Raw genomic sequence first — 22,310 nt, 5'->3', positions numbered from 1 at the left:
AATTTATTATTGGTCTTCATGACCCTAAACAAAAATTTCAAACAGAACTTTATTCAATATAAATCAGTCATTATAAAGGGGAGACCAAGAGTCTAGAAGCCACTGCAACTTGGCAACACTCAATCTCCTTAACACACTGAGAGTTATGACAAGCAAGGACAACATGGGATTAGACTATAAATTCATTTGTCAAATATTACCGAGAAGGATAGCAATAGCATCCTCATCCCATAAATGAAAAAGCCCTGGTGTTGAAGCTCAAAATCCCCGAGTCACTCTAACAGAAGTAATACCTAAAAGACCTTTCCCCACCTGTGGGGGAGTTTTGAGTATCAATTAATCAATACTTGCCCAGGAGCCTTTTCTTCCCCCAGCACCAGTCCTTGGGTTCAGAGTTCTTGTTCTCTTCCTCCAATGCCTTGTCCTGATGGTCCCAAGTAAGAATCTTATAAAAACCAACCAAACCTTAACTGTTGAACCCCGTTCTCTTCAATGCCTCGCCAGATTACTTAACCCCATCCAGAATCCCATTGGACTGCCTTGTGTCCTTCATCCCTGACCACCTTCAATTATTATACCCCTCAGTAAAGCTGGCTTGCTCTACTCAAATCTGTCTTATTATGAGTTCCATATTTCCTCATACTGGACCTTGGTATTCTGAACTTTCCTAAGTCTACATCAAGACAAAGATTATGAGCAGTATTGTTGCATAAAACACTGAGAAGCAATGGAGAGAAAAAAATTTTACAGAAAGCTTGTCAAGAGACTCAGCTAAACAAATTTATTCCAAGAGCATTTAAGGATGGACTTGAAAGGGAGCAACAAATGAATCAAAAATTGAAAAAGTCTTTATATAACAGACTCTTTATCATCAAGGAAAATGGAGCCAACACATTTGGACCAGAATATATTATAGTGCCTGATGGGCTGTATCAGAAAGTGAAAATAGCACTGAAATAAACAAAATGAGAAAAACAGCTGGATAAGACCAAGTCTATACTGGAGGTTACACCATTTTGAGGGCATTGAGATCTTGATTCCCAAAGTAAAGAAAATTATGAAGGATACCAGAGGCATGGCGAAAAAAAATCTAGTGACTGCAAGGTAACTGAGAGACTACTAGTAACTACCAGTCTTTAAGATTAATTTCTTCTTTATATAAAATCTTTTTAAAGATAATCTGAATGCACTTGGAGAGCATGCATGATGTCTACATACCAGAATGTCTAGATACCAGAATGGAATAGTTAAGCTTGCAGGTGATATATGTATTTATTTATATGGAACGCTTCACAAATTTGCGTGTCATCCTTGCGCAGGGGCCATGCTAATCTTCTTTGTATCATTCCAATTTTAGTATATGTGCTGCTGAAGCGAGCACAGGTGATATATATTTTTTTAAAATTTGATTTCGGGGGAGCTAGGTGGCACAGTGAATAGAGCATCGACCCTGGAGTCAGGAGTATCTGAGTTCAAATCCGGCCTCAGACACTTAATACTTACTAGCTGTGTGACCCTGGTCAAGTCACTTAACCCCAATTGCCTCATTAAAAAAAAATTAAAAAATTTGATTTCATTCTTTTCAATGAACAAAAAGAAAAGTTTTTTTCTCTCTGTCCTACTTCCCCATCTAAATTGTAAGAAAAAGACAAAAAAAACCACTTATACCAATATGTACAGTCAAGCAAAATTAATTTCCTCATTGGAAATATATCTAAATTTGCACCCTGAATCTATGACCTCTTCATCAGGAGGTAGGTAGCATGATTTGATATCAGTACCTCTGGAACTGTAGCTAGCTAACTGTATTGATCAGAGTTCTAAGTCTTTCAAAATTGTTTGCCTTTACAGTGATGTTGTATAGATTCTTCCTCTGGTCCTTATAGGTGATATTTCACAGCAGACCATATTTTCACCATTACACAATTGATTAAAAGATGTAGAGGACAAAATCCCTCTGTGCTTCTTGTTTGTCGACTTTTAGATCTATATCTTATTTTATATATACATAATTATAATTTATAAAATATGTGTATATACACATATACATATAATTTGGTATAGCAAAATGCTACTGTAAGGGATCTCATCTCCAACAAGATGTCTCCTTAGCACGTATCAACATCATATAAGATATCTTGAAAGATGAAACTGTAGAAATAATTTTCCTCAACAGTCTTCTGTTTATTAATATCAATCAAGGAAAAACGCAGACACATACTTTCCCAAAGGTGATAAGCATCATCGTAGAGAGGTCTAGCACAGAGTTCAAATTCAAGAGGATCAGTTTCTTAGATAGTGAGGTCTTTGAGGTATACCTGTTTAAAGATGACATTTTGGTGGTTGCCTCAAGCCCCACAACATTGCAGATCCTCTTAAAGGACTTTCATAATTACTCAAGAGTTTTGTTTAATTACCACACAGGAAAAACCAAGTGAATAAAGGGTACTTGTTAAATGATGATATGCAGTTGGTTACACAATCTTTAGAACTCAGGTATCAGTACATAGTACAAATCAACAATGAACTGTTTCCAAAGTTGAACAGAAGTGAGCTGGATTGCCTTTAGAAAAAGAGTCTGTTCTTTTAATGATTCTGAAGTTTTCCCTGAAACAAAAGCCCACTTGAAAAAATACATCATTACTGCGCTCGCTCTCTCGCTCGCGCTCTCTCTCTCTCTCTCTCTCTCTCTCTCTCTCTCTCTCTCTCTCTCTCTCCTATCCATATCTAGACGAGGGGCATATAATGTTGCTGCCAGACTTAGTGAGCACACCTAGTTAGATTCTGCAGTTCAGAACTCTCCAGCTCAAGCAATCTGCCAGCCTCAACTTCTCCAGAAACAGGGATTACAGGCATGTACTACCTTGCCCTGGCTACTTAGATCTTTTTATATCACCTAAATTTTCCAATAACTCTGTTCCCCTCCCAGACAACAATCTCTAATAACAAAGAAAAAAAGAGCTAGCAGAACTAACATTGAAAAAAATCTGACATTAGATTTAGTGTTCTACATCCATAGTTCCTCATCTCTACAAAGAAGGTAGAAGGAGGTTCCTGCTATTTATAATTTTGTTGCCCTTGGTTTCTGTTGTCTAGTTATTTTTTTAAATTTACATTGTGGTAATCATTGTGTATATTATTTTCTTGGTTCTGCTTTCTTGGTTCTACTTTACATCAATTCACATAAGTCTTCCCGTGCCTTTCTATATTCATAATAACAATCTTTTTATAGTACAATAACAGAACATGTTTATTAATGTACCATGACTTTTTTGACCATTTCCTGATAGGCATCTATTTTGTTCTTCTGCTATTACAAAAATGTTATAAATATTTTTGTGTATAGGTAGTCTTTCTCTTTATCATTAATCTCCTTGGGGTATATGCCTAGGAATGGAATCTCTGGGTTAAAGGATAAAGACATTTTAGTCATTTTCATAGCATGATTCTAAATGGTTTTTACAGAATGATTGTACCAGTTTTCAGGATCACCAACAGCATATTAGTGTGCCCATCTTTCAACAACCCCTCTAACAGTGACTATTCCCCTCTTTTGTCACCTTCGCCAGTTTTCAGGGTATTGTTTGATTTGCGTTTCTCTTACTATAAGTGATTTGGAGCATTATATATATATATAGATGGTGATAATTTGCAATTCTTCTTTTGAGAGTAATAACTAACATTTATGTAGTGCTTGCTATGTGCTAGGCACTTTATTATCTCATTTGATCCTCACAAAAATCCTGGAAGATAGGTGCAATTATTATCCCCATTTTGTAGACAGGGAAGTTGAGACAAACAGGGGTTAAGCAACTTGCTCAGGGTCACATAGCTAGTGTCTTGAGACCAGATTTGAACTTAGGTCTTCCTAACTCAGCACTCTATACTATGCAACTTGCTACCCAAGTATTTTGAGAAATACTTGTTTATAGCCTTTGACCATTTATCTATTGGGAAATGTCTATTTTTGGCCTTAGATATTTCTGTTAGTTGTTTCCATATCTTGGGTAGTAAATCCTTAACTGAGAAATCTGATTTAACCATTTCACAATCACTTCCCTTTTTATCCTAGAGGCATTAATTCTCATTACATTTTATGTAACAAAAATGATTTTCTCTGTCTGTCTCCTCTGTCTTTCTATCTCTGTCTCTGTCTTTCTAATAATGACCTCTATAACTTACTTGGTTAAGAATACGTCTCCCAGAGCAATTTGGAATTATGTCCAAAGGACTATGGGGCATGCATACCCTTTGACCCAGTAATACTACTGCTGGGTCTGTGTCCCAAAGAGATCATAGAAAAGGGAAGGGGAACTGCATGTACAAAAATATTTGTAGCAGCTCTCTTTATGGTGGCAAGGAGCTGGAGGTAGAAGGGATGCCCATCAATTGGGGAATAGCTGAACAAGTTGTGTATGAATGTAATGGAATAAATACTATATTGTGCTATAAGAAATGATGAGAAGACAGATTTCAGAAAACCTGGAAAGAATTAAGTGGATTGATGCTTAGTGAAGTGAGCAGAACCAGGAGAACATTATACACAGTAACAGCTATGTTCTGTGATGATCAGCTGTGATAGACTTAGCTCTTCTTAGCAATATGATGATCCAAGACAATTCCAAAAGACTTATGATAGAAAATGTTCTCCACATCCAGAGAAAGAACTGTGGAATCTGAATGCAGATTGAACCATATTATTTTTACTTTTTTTTTCTTCAGGTTTTTCCCCTTTTGTTCTGATTCTTCTTTCACAACATGACTAATGTGGAAATATGTTTAATATGATTGTACATATATAACCTATATCAGATTGCTTGTCATCTTGGGAAGGGGGTTAGGGAAGGGAGTGAGGGAGAAAAATTTGGTACTTAATCTTATAAAAGCAAATGTTGAAAATTATCTTCACATGTAACTGGAAAAAATACTATTAATATTGAAAAAAACCAGAAAAACATACCTGTCCTCCTATGAAAACAGATCAGAGACAGACAGAAAAAACAATATCAATTTAATATTTTATTGTCCCAAGAAGAAAGAAAACAGAGGACTCCCCATTTCTGAGGATATGTATGGTTTTAGTCCACTGATTACAGGGCGTTGTCAGTTTCAATAGTAGTAGTAGTAGGCCTCCACCAGTCATGGACGACCATGGATCAGCGCCTTGAAGAGCCACAGGCCACAGTGTGGCTGTGCAGTCCGATACGGGAGCCGCAGCTCCTGAGTGACTTATAACCAGTAACTGCCACTTCCCCTGTTGTATCTACCCCATGAGGAGTAGCTGGAGTGTCCTCTCCAGGGCGCTAGCCTGGGCGGATCAGTATGGAAAACAAGCTGCTGGGGCAGCTAGATGGCGCAGTGGATAGAGCACCAGCCCTGGATTCAGGAATACCTGAGTTCGAATTCGGCCTCAGACATTTAACACTAGCTGTGTGACCCTAGGCAAGTCACTTAACCCCAATTGCCTCAGAAAAAAAAAAAGAAAACAAGCTGCTGCCCATGCAGCAGGTTTTCCCTCTCCAAGACATTGGTGGATCCAAAGGAGAGGCAGAGCCAGTACAGTTTGGCACCAGTGCCGCCGCAGGAGTTGTCAGAGGGATGTGATGTCCAACATCCAATTGCCTAAGGGACTCCGACTCCTGATTTTTCCTCCGGGTTAACTCCCAAGCATTTCCCATATATGGGTATAGCCTCAAGGCAGCGGAAGTTTAAAATCAGGGTTTCCTTCCCTTAGGCTGGTTGCCTGCCAAGGCTAATGAGCCCCATCTGCCCGAAATAGTATGATAGTTTCAATAGTATGATACAAAATTCAACCCAGAAGCAAAAAGTAGTTTAACAATTTCATCCATCTCCCTTTCCATTATCTTTGAGAGAGTCCCAACTTCAATTCTTGGCACCTGAGGTTTATGAGAACTTGGAGACATACAACATTACCATAAGAACACTGGTGTTAGAAAGAAATGAAACCCAGAGAAATTAAATCATTTTGTCAAAGGTAACATAAGCAGAAGCAGGTTATCTGACTCCAAATCTGTTACTCTTTCAAAAGTACCAAAATGCCTCACATAGCATTTTTTTTTTTAGCATAGTGTTTTTGGTTTTTTGGGTTTTCGTGGGGCAATGAGGGTTAAGTGACTTGTCCAGAGTCACACAGCTAGTAAGTGTCAAATATCTGAGGTCACATTTGAACTCAGGTACTCCTGACTCCAGGGCCGGTGCTCTATCCACTGCGCCACCTAGCTGCCTCCCCCCAATAGATTTTTATTGATATCTTTTGCTTTATATCACCAAAATTTCTTCCCAAGATCACCCTCCTCCCTCCTAAGAGCCATCCTTTATTAAACAAAAGGCCCCAATTGCCTCACCAAAAAACAAACAAACAAACAATTTCAGTTATAACAAGTTTGGAGGAAATATAGAAGCATCATGATAAGACTACAGGTAATCCAGGGTTTCATAAAACTCCTTTTGGATAATAAGGTACCTCCATCAAATCCAGGTGATCCATATATTCATATTAACAGGTTGCATATCCATTTTAAGTTTATTTGGCTATGTGTTGTAAGATGATAGTTTCTTTCCAAATAGAGAGTTCTTTTAAAGGTAATTTATGTTTCCAGGTTTATAAACAAAGTTTGATTTGAATTTAATTATTTCTGATTCTTCCTTGCCTAATCTGTTCCATTGATCTACATTAAAAATTTTTAGCCAGCACCAAATAGTTTTGATGAAAACTGCTTTATAATATAGTTTGAGGTCTGGAAGTGCTGTTCCGAAGGCCTATCTTTCTTTTTTTTTTTTTAGTGAGGCAATTGGGGTTAAGTGACTTGCCCAGGGTCACACAGCTAGTATATGTTAAGTGTCTGAGGCCAGATTTGAACTGAGGTACTCCTGACTCCAGGGCCGGTGCTCTATCCACTGTGCCACCTAGCTGCCCCTGAAGGCCTATCTTTCTAACACCAGTGTTCTTATGGTAATGTTGTATGTCTCCGAGTTCTCATAAACCTCAGGTCCCGAGAATTGAAGTTGGGACTCACTCAAAGACAATGGAAAGGGAGATGGATGATTAATATGAATAGGATACATAACATTAGAAAGGAGTAATTACCTAGGAGAAATGGTGTAAATGATAACAGAAAAATGTATGGTTGGGGGGGGGGAGATGGTTCCCTCAAACTAGTGTGAGGAACAACCCATAGATCAGGAGGCTAATTACATCCAGGCAATGGGAAGAGAATTGAAGAAGGCGCCTAGCATGTTGGATGTTTTCCTTGTGGAGATTTTATGGAGGGACTTGGACATTGGTTGTACTTACCTTCCTTATCATCTTTAGACTGGATTATTTCCAATAATCTACTACCTGGGGGCAGCTAGGTGGCACGGTGGATAAAGCACCGGCCCTGGATTTAAGAGTACCTGAGTTCAAATCCGGCCTCAGACACTTGACACTTACTTACTAGCTGTGTGACCCTGGGCAAGTCACTTAACCCCCATTCCCCTGGAAAAAAAAATAGTCTACTACTTGGTTGCCCTGCCTCCATTCTATTCCCTCCTATTCCAAATTACAGGTCTGGCTATTGTGGGAATGCAGTAGGACCCCAAGAAACCTAAAGATGCCAACCCCTACAGAATTCTTAAAACTTTCCCAAGAGAAAAGCACCTCAGGAATAAGTTGTGGCTGAGCATGACCCTGGTATGATGATAAACGACATCAAGATCTGCAGGATATGGATGGATGCTGACTGTTCTACTGATACCTCATTATTCAAAGATCCCCTCACAGTTATCTTGACCTTCCTTCCCCTTTGTTTTATAAAGAACCAGGTCTCCTCTTACTCCAGCAGGACAGTCACCATGGTGATCTGTTCCCCAGCCATTATTCCTCTCTCTCTCTCTCTCTTTTTTTTTTAGTGGGGCAATTGGAGGTTAAGTGACTTGCCCAGGGTCACACAGCTAGTAAGTGTTAGGTGTCTGAGACCGGATTTGAACTGAGGTACTCCTGACTCCAGGGCCGGTGTTCTATCCACTGCGCCACCTCGCTGCCCCCCATTATTCCTCTCTTTTAATAAATCTCTTTATTTTACAAGGTTGTGATAAGCCTCCAATTCTTTGGGTGAGCAACCCTCCCCATTGCAAGTCCCCCCAACATGGTCCTGTCATCATCTTGCTCAATAAACTTCAGTAGCTCCCCATCCGCTATAGGTTTGTTTGGTATTTTAAACCCTTTGTACTCTGACTCCAGACTACCTGTCTAGACCCATCAACATTATCCTCCACCCATTCATTCTATGGGGCAGCTAAAATGGCCTATTTGTTGTTTCCTGGTTTATGACTTTCCATCCCTCACTTGCCTTTATATAGGTTGTACCCCCCCATGTCTGAAATGCTCTTTTCTTTTTACCCTTGCATCTTGGACTTCCAGATTATTTTTTCTTTTTCTTTTTCTTTTTTTTTGCTGGGCAATGGGGGTTAAGTGACTTGCCCAGGGTCATACTTACTGATTTGCCCGGACTTCTAGATTCTTAAAGGCTCAGTTAAAGTGCCATTTTCTAAAAGGGTACTTGCTCATCCCTCTCCCATCCCATTCCCTTCTCCGAATAACTTTATGGGGCAGTGAGGGTTAAGTGACTTGCCCAGGGTCACATAGCTAGTGTCAAGCGTCTGAGGCTGGATTTGAACTCAGGTCTTCCTGAATCCAGGGGTGGTGCTTTATCCACTGCGCCACCAAGCTGCCCCGCTCTGAATAACTTTGTATTGATTTATTTCTACATCTCCCTAGAGGAAAGGAGGAAGGGAGGGAGGAAAAGAGAGAGGGTGGGAAGAAGGAAGGAAGGAAGGAAGCAAGCAAGCACTCACTAAATGCCTTGTATGTGCCAGACATTATGCTAAGTGCTTTACAATTTTGATCTTAGTAGAATGTAACCATCTTGAAATCAGGATCTGAGGTTTTTTTGTTTGTTTGTTTGTTTTGGTTTTTGTACCACCAGGGGTACCACAGTGCCTGTCTCTAGTAAACACTTCAAAATTCTTGTTGAGTTGAATTCTAATGACTGACCCTTGCCTGGAATGCATTTCCTACTTAGCTCAGGTGCCTGCTTGACTCGAGGATTCCCTGCCCCCCACCCAAAATGTTTTGTATCTTAAGTTTTCCTAGATCAATTTTTTTTTCTCTTTTGTTCTCATCATACTCTAATTTTTATTATGTTTAGCTGTCTACTTATGCCCCTTGGTACAGAGATTCTCAATCACAGGTTCATGATCTTAAAAAATACAATAATTTGATAATTGTACTTTCCTTTGTATGTATATATTTTATGAATTTAAAAACACTGCCAGACTGTTGAGGGGTCCATGATTCAAAAAAAGGTTAAGACCCGGGGGCAGCTAGGTTGCGCAGTGGATAAAGTACCGGCCCTGGATTCAGGAGTACCTGAGTTCAAATCCGGCCCTGGATTCAGGAGTACCTGAGTTCAAATCCGGCCTCAGACAATTGACACTTACTAGCTGTGTGACCCTGGGCAAGTCACTTAACCCCCATGGCCCTGCAAAAAAAAAAATAAATAAATAAAAGGCTAAGACCCCCGTCCTTATTTAGTAGGTAGTTAGCTCTTTCAGGCTAGGGGCTTTGAGGTTTTTTTTTTTTTTTACCTTTAGCCTAGCTCTGTGCTTTGTGGATGGGGTGGGGGGTGGGGCTTAAAAACTGTTGAATTCTCAACTCTAGATTTGATCTAGGAAAATAAAGGGCTTTCTGGGCTTAAGGCCTGAGGCTATATTACTTTTTATCGGTCTGGGTAGTCTTCCCCAAACCCAAACCCGGGCCTGTAATAAGAGATAGAGTATATTTGTACTAAGCTTTGACCCCTTAAAACTTTTACGACTGGATTGCCCTGGGCTTGGGTTTCAGCCGGAATTTGGACTGCTTTAGTTTCTCTTTTTTTGGGACTTTGTATTTGCATTGTATAAGAGGATACTATATTTAACAAGCTATAGCTTTAGGCTAAGAAATCCTTCATTACCTCCTGTGACCTCAGGTGAACTACCAAGTCTGATCTGGGAAATAAAAAAATGTGATTGCTGACAGCCTGTTAAGAACAGCTCAAAAGCCTTAACTACTGCTGCTGCCTGTAGATGTACAGACATTCTTGAGGCCGTTGGAATGGGTGCTGTTTTGGAAGAGAGTTCATTTGTAGCTTATTTTTATAAAATGAGGTCTGGGAGAGAGACATCAAAAAGATGAACTACTAGGCAACGTGAATTTAGGAAAAAATTTTAGTTGCGCTTTGGAGTCTCCACACATCTATCCTGCCTCCCACAGACAAACTTGCCAAAAATGGTGACAGAATTTTTCAGAGCAGATTGAGGGAACGTTTAGATGCTTCTTCCCTAAATGAGATTTGAATTTGCCTTCGAAATTTTTATAATGTTGGGATGAGTCTTGAGGGAGTGGATGGGTTGGATAGATTCTTTTTATTATTTCATTAATTCCACAGACATTTATTAGGCACTTTTAGAGATGTAAATTGTAGACACTTTGGGGAGAAAGGAGGCTGGACCTGGGATTTCATTTGTGTAGGTAGCTCCTGGTGGGGCAATCCTCTACTGGGGCTTAGCAGAGAGGCCCTTTACTAAGGAAAACTGCAGGTGTGGCTTTTAAGGGTTTGATGTTTGGGAAATACAGGACCATAGATCTAGAGCTGAAAGCCCATCTCAGTGCAACCCCTTCATTTTATAGATGGAGAAACTGAGGCCCGGAGAGCTTAAGAGTCTTGTCCAAAGTCTTACAGGTAATAAGCATCAGAGACTGGATAGATACCCCTTGACTCCATTGATTCCAGAGCCTGTCCTCTTCCTTTCAACTGTCTCACGAAGTCTGAAAGGGCACTATCTAAGATAACTTAGTAATTAACAGAGCAGCCACAGAATCAGGACAAGCTGGATTCAAGTTCTGCTTCTGACACATACTTAACCTCTTAGTGCCCCCAGCATCTTTCTAACATCCTAAAATGGCAGAATAGGTGCTGCTCTGCACTAGGAGAGGGAGTTTCGTCACCGGGAATTCCCAATACCAATTTAATTGCAGTCAGTTAAAAAAATTAAAAAGAGCACTGGGCTACCATTAGGTATGATTTAGGTTAGAGCTCAATCTCTCTGGGCTTCAGTTTCTTCAATAAGAAATGGTGGGGTTGAGCTAGATCAACTTTATTCATTTTTCTATGCGTTTATACCACAACTGATGCATAAGAGTAACTTACACTTTATTAGTATTTTGTAGAGAACTTGCCTCAAAACAAGGTAGTGAAAGCATTGATTATCACACTTTGTTTTCAGAGTGCACCTGCTATTTTATTGATATAGGGAAATGCCAATCCTTAGGCAGATTGGTGAGTCCTCTGCAATTTAGAGCCTCAGAGATGACTTGCCCAAGGTCGCACAGAATGTGTGTGTCAGAGAAGCAGGATTTGAACCCATACTGTCCTATCTGTAGTGTCATCCTGCTTCTCCATTTTATAGGTGAGAAAGATGAAGATCAGAAAGTTTAAGTGACTTGCCCAAGATCACACAGCTAGTAATTGGAAAACCTGGAACTCAGGTCTTAAGATTTCAAGTCAAGACTCTTTTGTCTTGTCTTTGTAACCCCAGCACTCAACATGGTGCCTGACACATAGAAGGTGATTGTTTAACAATAAGGATTACATTGAAATCTCATGTTCTTCCATTTTACTTTGTTGCATTCTGAATCAAATTGCCTTTGATTATTTTTTTTATGTCTTGGGTGAGTGGGAAAAATTGTCTATACTGACTCTTCCCTTCTCCCTTCCCCTCCTCCCATTATTCAGTGTTTTCCATAATTATAAAAGCCTTTGAATTAGCTTTGATTCAGGGATTCCCAGATGAAGATTTTGCTTTTGAAGATTGTAGGTAAAAGTGTTTTATTGGTGGTGATTCCTTAGTGTTACAGTGTTACTCCTTTTTTATTTTATTTATTTATTTTTTTGCGGTGCCATGGGTCACATAGCTAGTAAGTGTCAAGTCTCTGAATCCGGATTTGAACTCAGGTACTCCTGAATCCAGGACCAGTGCTTTATCCACTGTGCCACCTAGCTGCCCCTTTTAGTGTTACTCCTTGAACAAGATACCTAGGGCTTTGAATGGGCACCCCAATGCTCTGTGGTTTTTTAGGTCATTGTTAATTTCTCTAATGATGACCATTAACCCTCTCACTTCAATATTGCTGGGGTATGAATCTATAGCCAAACATTGCTGTTGTTGGATAGAACAGTCTGAAGTCAGTACCAGTAGCTCAGGAGGTCTGACTAATTTGAGAGGATAACGGGTGACAATCAGAACAGTTCCTTATACAAGGAAATCTCATACCTTGATTGGCCTGTCTCTTCTAGTCACCTTAGGGATTCCATAGCTAGGAAGAATTGTTAAAAGTCAGCATACTGTTGATTCATGTGAAACAACTAATTGAGGTCAAGTGTGTTGATTATTAATATATACCTGGATTACATCTAATGTGCTTGAGAAGATAATTTCATACTTCATTAGACTTTTTAAAAAGTTCATCCTAGAAATAGAGGCATTATGATGCATGTTGATTGACTTTCTAGTTTGAACTTGCTCCTACTGTCTCATCAGTAGAAGAGTAATGGGCAAAGTCATTGGCTATGAAAAGGGATGATTCTGTGCTTTTTCATTCCTACTAGTACTTAAAGTAAAATTTCAGTGTCACATTGGAAATTGTTCTTTTCATTCCCATTGCCAGCAGTTCGGCCATCTCTTTATGACTGGACTATTAAAATAGTTTTCCTATGTGATCTTCCTATCTCCATGGTCCTCTACCCCACCTAATATATCTTGTATTTACTTTGATTTGTGATTTTGTTGGAATGAGGATTTTTCTTCCACTAATGTATTTTAGTCTGTGAGTAGACATACACAACCAAAAAATGAAGAACCAGGTGATAAACGCCTGTGAACTCCTTAGTAAAGGTAGTCCCTAGGCTGGTATGTGAAAGTTTTGCATGTTGTCCTCTACTGACATAGCCTTTATAAACCCCTGGCTCACCTGAGAGTAGCTTAATGGAAGGTCATCTCGTACGTCACAGCCAAATCAATTTCTTGAATGCACTGATTTGTTGCTTCCTTACTAAAAACTTGCTGTGGTTTCCTCTTGCTTACTGAATAAGGTCTAGGTTTTCTAGGTTTCTTAGATTAAAATTTAGCATTTTTCAAGCTCTTTCCAACCTTTCCATCCACTATTTTTCTATGGACCTTATATTTAAGACCAGTGGACTCATCTCTTCTTCCATGTAAGGGCCAAATTTAATATGGGGAGAGTTAATTGGGTGGCTCGCCATAATACTGGGGTTCAGAAAATAATGAGGGACCTCTAGGTCCAAAGTTCCTCTCTTCCAAACTGCCTATTTTAGTTATTTCTCCTAGGCTAATAAGAAAGGAGATTAACAGCCTCTTTTCCATAAACAAATCAGGTTTTATTAATGGGAATAAAACATACAGCAACGGTGAAGTTAATAAAGCCAGGGACAAGGGAATAGGGGAAGAGAAAAATGGATAAGCTCCCTGGCTCTAGCAAAGACTGACTCAATCCCCAAACTTGCTTCCAGCTCAGCTAATTCAAAAAGCTGCCCTCATTTCTATTAACTCACCATCTGGGTCCGTAGTTTCTATGGGAGTCAGCTGTGCAGCCCCTCTCCAGTCCGCTCTCAGAAGCCCACCAACAAGAAAGAGAGAGTTCCCAGCCTCAGCATTCTCTTTTCTACCTTTTCTCTCCCTCCCCCAAAAGGGAGGTCCTTCAAGTTGCATGGCTAAGAGTGGTCCCCCTGCTAACATCAGCAGTATACATCACTCAGGGCAGGCTAGGTATGGCCTATATCTAATCATCTCAAGTAGGTACTTAGTTGGTTTCTCAAACAAGACTAAATCAATCAGGTGGGACCCTGGGTGTCTGCCAAATTCCATTATTTTATCACATCCAGAATTTTCCTGTTTTTGCTTATGCATTCCCTCCACTTGACATACCCTCCCTCCCATCTCTGCTTGTCACAATCCTGTACTGGCCTTCAAAAATGAGTTTCAATGCTATTCATTTAGTGGCATTCATCCCAGCAAGAAGAATCTCTTTGTCTGCTAAATGCTTTCATTTTGTATCTCTTTTATGACACTGCCTTCTCTTGTTATAGTGAGAGTAACAAAATATACCTTACCTCCTACTAGAGTAAGATTCAAATTCAACAAGCAGTTAGTAGGGTCCAACCAAGATGTTATTGACATTTTACAGTGCTTTTTAAAAGTTTGCAAAGGTCTTTACCTACATTATCTCATTTGAGCCACAGTGACCTTGTGTAGTAGGTACTATAGATTTTATCATCTCCTTTTTATAGATATGGAAAGTGGGGCAGACAGAGGCTAAGTGACTTGCCCATAGTCACACAAATAATAAATATTAAGAGGTAAAATTTGAACCTAAGTCTCAGAATTCAAGTCTGGCACTTTGACCATGATACTATACACTTTCAGGTTTATGAAACCATGTGAGGTAACGGGTGCAAATATTATTGCCCTCATGTTATAGATGAGGAAACCAAGACTTTTTTGGGGGGGGAGCAGGGCAGTTGGGGTTAAGTGACTTGTCCAGGGTCACACAGCTAGTAAGTTAAGTGTCTGAGACTGGATTTGAACTCAGGTCCTGAATCCAGGGCCAGTGCTCTATCCACTGTGCCACCTAGCTGCCCTGACACCAAGACTTTTAAAGACTTTAAACTGGCTTGTTATACAGGGATAATTGTACGAATGAGGATTCAAACCCAAGCCTTCAAATCCAAATCTATTGTTCTCTATTTAGTCAACTCATACTGTGGTAGACACTGGAGACAGAAAAAAAAGAAATTCTCCATGCTCTTTCATGTAATCTGTAGAAGGCAGGTATGGGTCTCATTTCCCCATAATTCTTAGTCTACAGTAGTACTTTTGTCTTTTTTTGGCTCTCACGTATTTGTTGAATGAAATTGTTTATAGCATTATGAAAAACGTAGCATACAAGTGAGTAGAATTAGTTGTCTTACTGTCTCTGATAATGTGTCAAATTCCATATTCATGGTACACATTGAAATTAATGTTGAAAATAATATTGCTGTGAATCTTGCAAAACTGCTCATATATTAGCACGTGCTGATATATTTATGGTAAACAAACCTGGAACTGTAGTCTATATTACATGGTTGCTTTATAAAACCTGCATTTTAGTGACTCTGATTTGTTTTAGTATCAATGTCATTAAAATGTATTATGGAGCATGCAGGAGCAGTGGGAATACATGGCTATTTATCACATAGTGAAAGTTATTTTTTTTAAATGTGAATTACAAAGAACTTCATACTTAGAGGAAATTGATTTGTCCTTTTTGCTTATTTTACAGATTATATTTTAAAAAATTTTTGTTGATGTATTTTGTCATTATAGTACCTACATTTTCCCTTATAGTTCCTTGTTCTTTCCTAATGAACTATGCCTTACAATAAAGAATAAAAAAGAGCAAGAAAAAAGTTTTAGCAAATCCAATTAACATATCCAACTGCTCTGGCATTTCTTGCATGTTTCCACATTCATGGATCTCCATGCCTGAAAAGGAACCAGGGAGGTATCTTTTCATATCTTTTTTAAGGCCCATAATAGTTTTGCAACATTTAGTTTCTTTTATGCAAGAGATTTTTTTTTTTTTTTGGTGAGGCAGTTGGGGTTAAGTGACTTGCCCAGGGTCACACAGCTAGCAAGTGTCAAGTGTCTGAGGTCAAATTTGAACTCAGGTCCTCCTGAATCCAGGGCCGGTGCTCTAATCCACTGCACCACCCAGCTGCCCCTATGCAAGAGATTTTTATTGAACTCTATTGTTTGTACATCACCTAGATTTTCTTCTCTATACCTCCTCCTGCTTGTTCCAGAGAGTAATCTCTTGGAACAGAGAGTTTTAAAAAATTTACTTTATTAAAGAGACAAAGGAAATAGAGGAAAAACCATTCAGCAAAACTGATCAACCTATTGAAAAAGCCTGATATTAGACACAGCATTCAGACCTGTGGACTCCCACTTCTACTCAGGAGCCAGGCTGAGGTAGCTCTCGTATCTCCTTTTGGGGATCAAGCTGGTCATTATAGTTTTGCCACATTTAGTTGTTATTCCTTTACTGTTATTGTTGTTTTTTCATTTCCCTCACTGTAGTCATTGTGTGTATTGTTTTCATGTCTCTGCTTACTTCACTTTTCCTCAGTTCATATGTCTTTCCATGTTTCTCTGTTTTCATTATGTTCATTATAATACAGTAATATTCCATTGCCTTCTCATACCACAATTTATTTAGTCATTCCCAACCAGTGGACATCACTGTTTCTAGTTCTTTATAACCACAAAAAGTACCGCTATAAATATTTTAGTGTATATGGAGCCTTTCTTTTTGTCGTTCACATCTTTGTGCAATATGCTTTGCAGTGAAATCTCTATTCCAGGATTTGTCCTTTTTAGTAATTTTCTTTGCATAAATCCAAATTACTTTCCAGAATGATTGTGCTTGACTCTTCCCCTCTTTTTTCCATCTTAGTCAATTTGCCAATTTATTTAAGGTGAAATCTTAGATTTGTTTTGATTTGCCTTTTTTTAATGAAAAGAAATTAGTGATTTAGAGAGTTCTTTCATGTAGTCATTAATAGCTTACTTTTTTCTGAGAACTGTTCATTTTTATATTCTGTTAGTTGCCTTTTTTTTTTTTTTGGTGAGGCAATTGTGGTTAAGTGACTTGCCTAGGGTCACACAGCTAGTAAGTGTTAAATATCTGAGGTCGGATTTAAACTCAGGTCCTCCCGACTCCAGGGCTGGTGCTCTATCCACTGCGCCACCTAGTTGCCCCTTAGTTACCTATATATTTTGAATACCAGATCCTTATCAGAGGTACTTCATATAGTTTTTTCCCATTCATTGATTCTTTTCTTATCCTAGATGAATTAATTTTATTTGAGCAAATTCTTTCCTTTTATGTGAATTGTATTCTTAACATTATTAATTTAAAAAATTTTAAATTATCAATTAGAAAAATGAGTTTTTTACATTCATTTAAAAAAAGCTATTGGCTTTGTCATGTTAATGTAAGAAACATTTTTCAAGCCAAACAATATTTTCTGAAAAGTTTGTCTTTTTGTCTGGTATTTTATGTGTCTGTATTTTAATGATCCCAATTTGGAGAGTATAATATTTAGGCAGCTAATTCAAGAATAACCTTGAAAACGGTTCCTTGCTTATTCACCCAGGATAAATAGAAAATTATGTTCATTCAATTAATTCAGTTTTAAAAGATCTCAACAGGTTAGAATAATGGGGAAACTGAAGTAAAGTGAAATTTAATAGGGACAAATCTAAAGTGCTGCCATCAGGTTGAGAAAATCAGCTATCCAACTACAGAAATCAATGAGGCATGGCCAGACCACATGTAAAATTTTCCAATTATTTTGGTGGATTGAAAGCTCAGTGTGAGTCAATAGTGTGACATGGTGATAATAATAATAATAATAATAATATAAACAATTGACTATATGACTTTAAAGTTTATAAACAATTTTAGATATTTTTTCACAATTCCGTGAGGTAGACACTATATGTAAGATTCCTATTTTGCAGATAGCTGGCATAGTAGATAGAGTGCTAGGCCCAGAATTAGGAAGACCTGAGTTCAAATTGGCCTCAGACACTTACTAGCTATGTGATAGTGGGAAAATCACTTAACCTCTATCTCAATTTCTCATCTGTAAAATGGGAATAAGAATAGTACCTCTCTTACAGAGTTGTCGTGAGGATCAAATGAGAAAATTAATGTGAAGACTTAACTCCTATTAAAGAAACAGGATGAGCGCAGTGGAAAAAACACCAGCCCTGGATTCAGAAGGACCTGAGTTCAAATGCAGCCTCAGACACTTGACACTTGACCCTTGGGCAAGTCACTTAACCCCCATTGCCTTGGGAAAAAAAAAAAAGAAGAAAAGGATGATAAAAGGTTAAGTGATTTTCTTATGTTTCTATATCTAATAATTAATTGGTCAGAGGTAGCATTTGAACCTATCTTCCCTTTGTTGTTGAGTCATGTGTGTCAGACTCATCACAACCCCATTTGCGTTTTTTTTTGGCAAAGATACTAGAGTGGTTTGCCATTTCCTTCTTCAGAGAAACTAAGGCAAACAGGGTAAAGTCACTTGTCCAGGGTCACACATCTAGTAAAGTATCTGAGGCCAGATTTGAACTCAAGAAGGTGAGTATTTCCAATTCCAAGTCCAGTACTCTATCCACTGCAACACCTAGCTGCCCCTATCTTTCCCTACTTTAAGCCTAATACTCCCTATGCAAAGCTGTAAAAACAAACAAAAACCCAACAGTAATATCATAGACTTTATTAAGGGAGACATGATATCCAGAATGAAGGTAATAATGGCTTTAGTATGCTCTGTCTACCTTGTCATATTACCGTTGAAATACTATACTGCCATTCTAGATACCATATTTTAGAGAAAAGAAACATTCTGGAGCATGAATACAAGAGAAGATCATGATGATGATAACACTGGAAGACACTGGGGGTGTTTTTAGTCTAGAAAAGAAAATACTTAAACATGATTAGGCATCTTGTAAGTTCATGAAGGACAATCATTGAAGAGTGGGTCTAGAGGGAAGAACTAGGTGCAATTGGGTGATATTTACAGGGACATGTTTTGGATGAGGATTTCAAGGGACCTTAGACTTCATCTAATAACAACGCTCTCATGATATGTATGATATGATATATGTTTGTTTTTTAAAAATAAACTTTTTTTTTTTTTTTAGTGAGGCAATTGGGGTTAAGTGACTTGCCCAGGGTCACACAGCTGGTAAGTGTTAAGTGTCTGAGGCTGGATTTGAACTCAGGTACTCCTAACTCCAGGGCCGGTGCTCTATCCACTGCGCCACCTAGCTGCCCCCAAAATAAACATTTTTATAAAGTTTTGAGTTCCAAATTTTATCCCTCCCTCCCTCCTTCCCTCCCCTGAGGCAGTAGGTAATCAGATATAGATTAAACATGTGTAGTTATGTAAAACATTACCATATTAGTTTCTATAAGAAAACTTGAATAAAAGAAAAAAATGAAAGTGAAAAATAGCATGCTTCAGTCTGTGTTTAATATCAGTTCTTTCTTTGGAGATGGATAGTGTGTTTCATCATTAGTCCTTTGGGATTGTCTTAGGATCATTGTACTGCTGCTCATTCACAGTTCTTCATCAAACAATATTGCTGTCACTGTGCGCAATATTCTCTTGATTCTCACTTCACTATATAATAGTTCATACAAGTCTTTCCATGCCTTTCTTAAATTGTCCTGCTTGGCATTTCATATAGCACAAATGATATTCCATCACAATCATACCACAGCTTGTTTAGCCATTCCCTAGTTGATGAGCATTCCTTTGAGTTCCAATTCTTAGCCACCACAAAAAGAACTGCTGTAAATGTTTTTGTACAGATAGGTCTTTTTCTCTTTTGGGGGGTGTCTTTGGTATATAAACCTAGCAGAGGTATTGCTAGATCAAAGAGTATACAGTTGTTTTTGGTTTTTGTTTTTTTTTTTGGTGAGGCAATTGGGGTTAAATGACTTGCCCAGGGTCACACAGCTAGTAAGTGCCTAGTGTCTGAGGCCGGATTTGAACTCAGGTCCTCCTGAATCCAGGGCCAGTGCTCTATCCACTGCGCCACCTAGCTGCCCCAAGTATACAGTTTTATAGCCCTTTGGTCATAGTTCCAAATTGCTCTCCAGAATGGTTGAATCAGTTCACAGCTCCACCAACAATGGGTTAGCATGCCAGCTTTCCCACATTCCCTCCAACATCCAATATTTTCCTTTTTTGTTATCTCTGCCACTCTGATAGATGTGAAGTGTGATACCTCAGAGTTGTTTTAATTCACATTTTTCTGATCAATAGTGATCTAAAGCATTTTTTCATATGATTATAGATACCTTTGATTTTTTTATCTGAAAACTGCTTGTTCATATCCTTTGACTGCTTATCAGTTTTTCATTTATCATTTATCAGGAATGACTTGTATTTTTATAAATTTGTCTCAGTTCTCTATTTGAGAAGTGAGGCCTTTATTAGAGATACTTGTTTCAAAAATTCCTTTCCAGTTTTCTGCTTCCTTTGTAATCTTGCTTACATTAGCTTTGTTTATGCAAAACCTTTTTAATTTTATATAATCAAAATGATCTATTTTATATTTTGTATTGCTCTTTATATCTTCTTTGGTTCTATATTCTTCCTCTGACCATAAATTTATGTGTGAATCAGGTATCCATTTTGACCTTATTTTAGTATATGGTATGAGATGTTAGTCTATACCTAGTTTCTGCATGCTGTTTTCCAGTTTTCCAAGCACTTTTTATCAAATAACATATTTTCATTCCAAAAGCTTGGACCTTTGAGTTTATCATATACTAGACTACTATAGTCATTAACTGTAGTGTAATTTCTATCTATTCTATTCCACTGATTCACCTCTCTGTTTCTTAGTCAATACAAGATTGTTTTGATAATTACTGCTTTATAATACAGTTTGAGATCAGTACCTTCTTTCCCATTTTTAATTAATTTCCTGGATATCCTTGAGCTTTTGTTCTTCCAGATGAATTTTGTTATTATTTTTTCTAGATCTAGAAAATATTTTTTGATAACACTTTCATTTTAGAGATAAAAAAACTAAACCACAAAGAGGTTAATTGAATTGCCCCAGGTAATAAGTGACAGAACCCAAATTCATCACTCTTTCCATTACACATACCTCTTGAAGTAAATAAAATCTAACTGGATCTGTAGAAAAATGCAATAGGTTACCTTGAGAAGCAGTGCATTCTCCCTTGATGCAATTCTTTATGAAGGGACTGGATGGTGGTCACTTTGGGATATGTTGTGGAAGGGATTCTTGATCAGGTACAGGTTAGGTTAGAATAGATGGCCTATGAGTCCCCTTCTAAATTAGATTATATCAAGTATTTCTCAAGACTATTTTGTTCACAGTCCTATTCTAGGCAAGGGGAAGGGTTCCTTTTGTCACTTATAGTCTATGCAATTTATACACACATACACATATGTATATATATATATATGTAAAACAAAATAAAAGCTAGAATGTGATAATTATATCAGAGAAGTCTTTAAAAAGTACTATTTGAGGCCCCAGGAAGGAAAGATTATTTCTGAGTAAAGTATTTAATTCACTTGATGACTATGATGACCCCAGGTTTGTTGGTGGGGAATGAGTGGAGGAGGCAATAAATATTGCTGACCTAGAACTGAGCTCAAGGTATTAGCTTCTCTTTGGCCTGTTTCATAAATCCTGACTCTGCCATCGTTTCTTTTTCTTTCTTTCTTTCTTTCTTTTTTTTTTTTGTGGGGTAATGAGGGTTAAGTGACCTGCCCGGGGTTACACAGCTAGTAAGTGTTAAGTGACTGAGGCTGGATTTGAACTCAGGTCCTCCTAAATCCAGGACTGGTGCTTTATCCACTGCGCCACCTAGCTGTCCCCTCTGCCATCATTTCAAAATTGAACTTTCTCTTCATGAGATGTGTAAAAATTGATGTAGAGTGAAATAAACAGAACCCAGACAACAATATACACAATAATCATACTTATAATAAGGTAAATTAAAATATCATTAAAAGGATATTAAGGGTCAGCTAGGTGGCGCAGTGGATAGAGCACCGGCCCTGGATTCAGGAGTTCCTGAGTTCAAATCCAACCTCAGACACTTGACACTCACTAGCTGTGTGACCCCGGGCAGGTCACTTAACCCCAATTGCCTCACCCCCCCAAAAAAAGGATATTAACTCTAAGGAATGGGAAGAAAAGACATTGAAGGTTCCGAGCAAGAGATAATAGAGATAATAATAATAGCTAATATTTATATAGTGCTTACTGTGTGCCAGGCATTGGGCTAAACACTTTACAATTATTATCTCATTTGATCTCAATACCCTTGGGAGGTAGCTGGTCTTCTTATCCTCAATTTGCAGATTTACAACCAGGGGTTAAGTGACTTGCCCAGGGATTTGAAATGAGGTCTTCTTGACTCTGGGCCTGGCACACTATTCACTGTACCACCTTGCAGAGTAGAGGCAATTAGTGTAGGACAGAATATTTATTTTTGTATGTATGTATGTATATATGTATGTATGTCTAGGCAAGGAAAGGGATTCTGTATCAGGTTGTTGTTTTTTGCTTAATTC

General features: G+C 38.3%; 1 protein-coding gene and 1 non-coding gene across 2 annotated transcripts in view; one reads left to right on the top strand and one right to left on the bottom strand.

Moving 5' to 3' along the window:
- Positions 1-22,310, top strand: part of RAB20 (RAB20, member RAS oncogene family) — a 60,694-nt gene that overhangs the window by 4,378 nt on the left and 34,006 nt on the right. The gene's annotated exons all lie outside the window — the stretch shown is intronic.
- On the bottom strand, positions 1,275-1,381 carry LOC122752112. Its single transcript, XR_006355912.1, has one exon. It is a non-coding gene; the product is annotated as a U6 spliceosomal RNA (small nuclear RNA).

This window comes from Dromiciops gliroides, chromosome 3 (genome assembly GCF_019393635.1).
Source record: "Dromiciops gliroides isolate mDroGli1 chromosome 3, mDroGli1.pri, whole genome shotgun sequence".
Taxonomy (NCBI): domain Eukaryota; kingdom Metazoa; phylum Chordata; class Mammalia; order Microbiotheria; family Microbiotheriidae; genus Dromiciops; species Dromiciops gliroides.
This window is presented reverse-complemented; position numbering and strand designations above follow the sequence as displayed.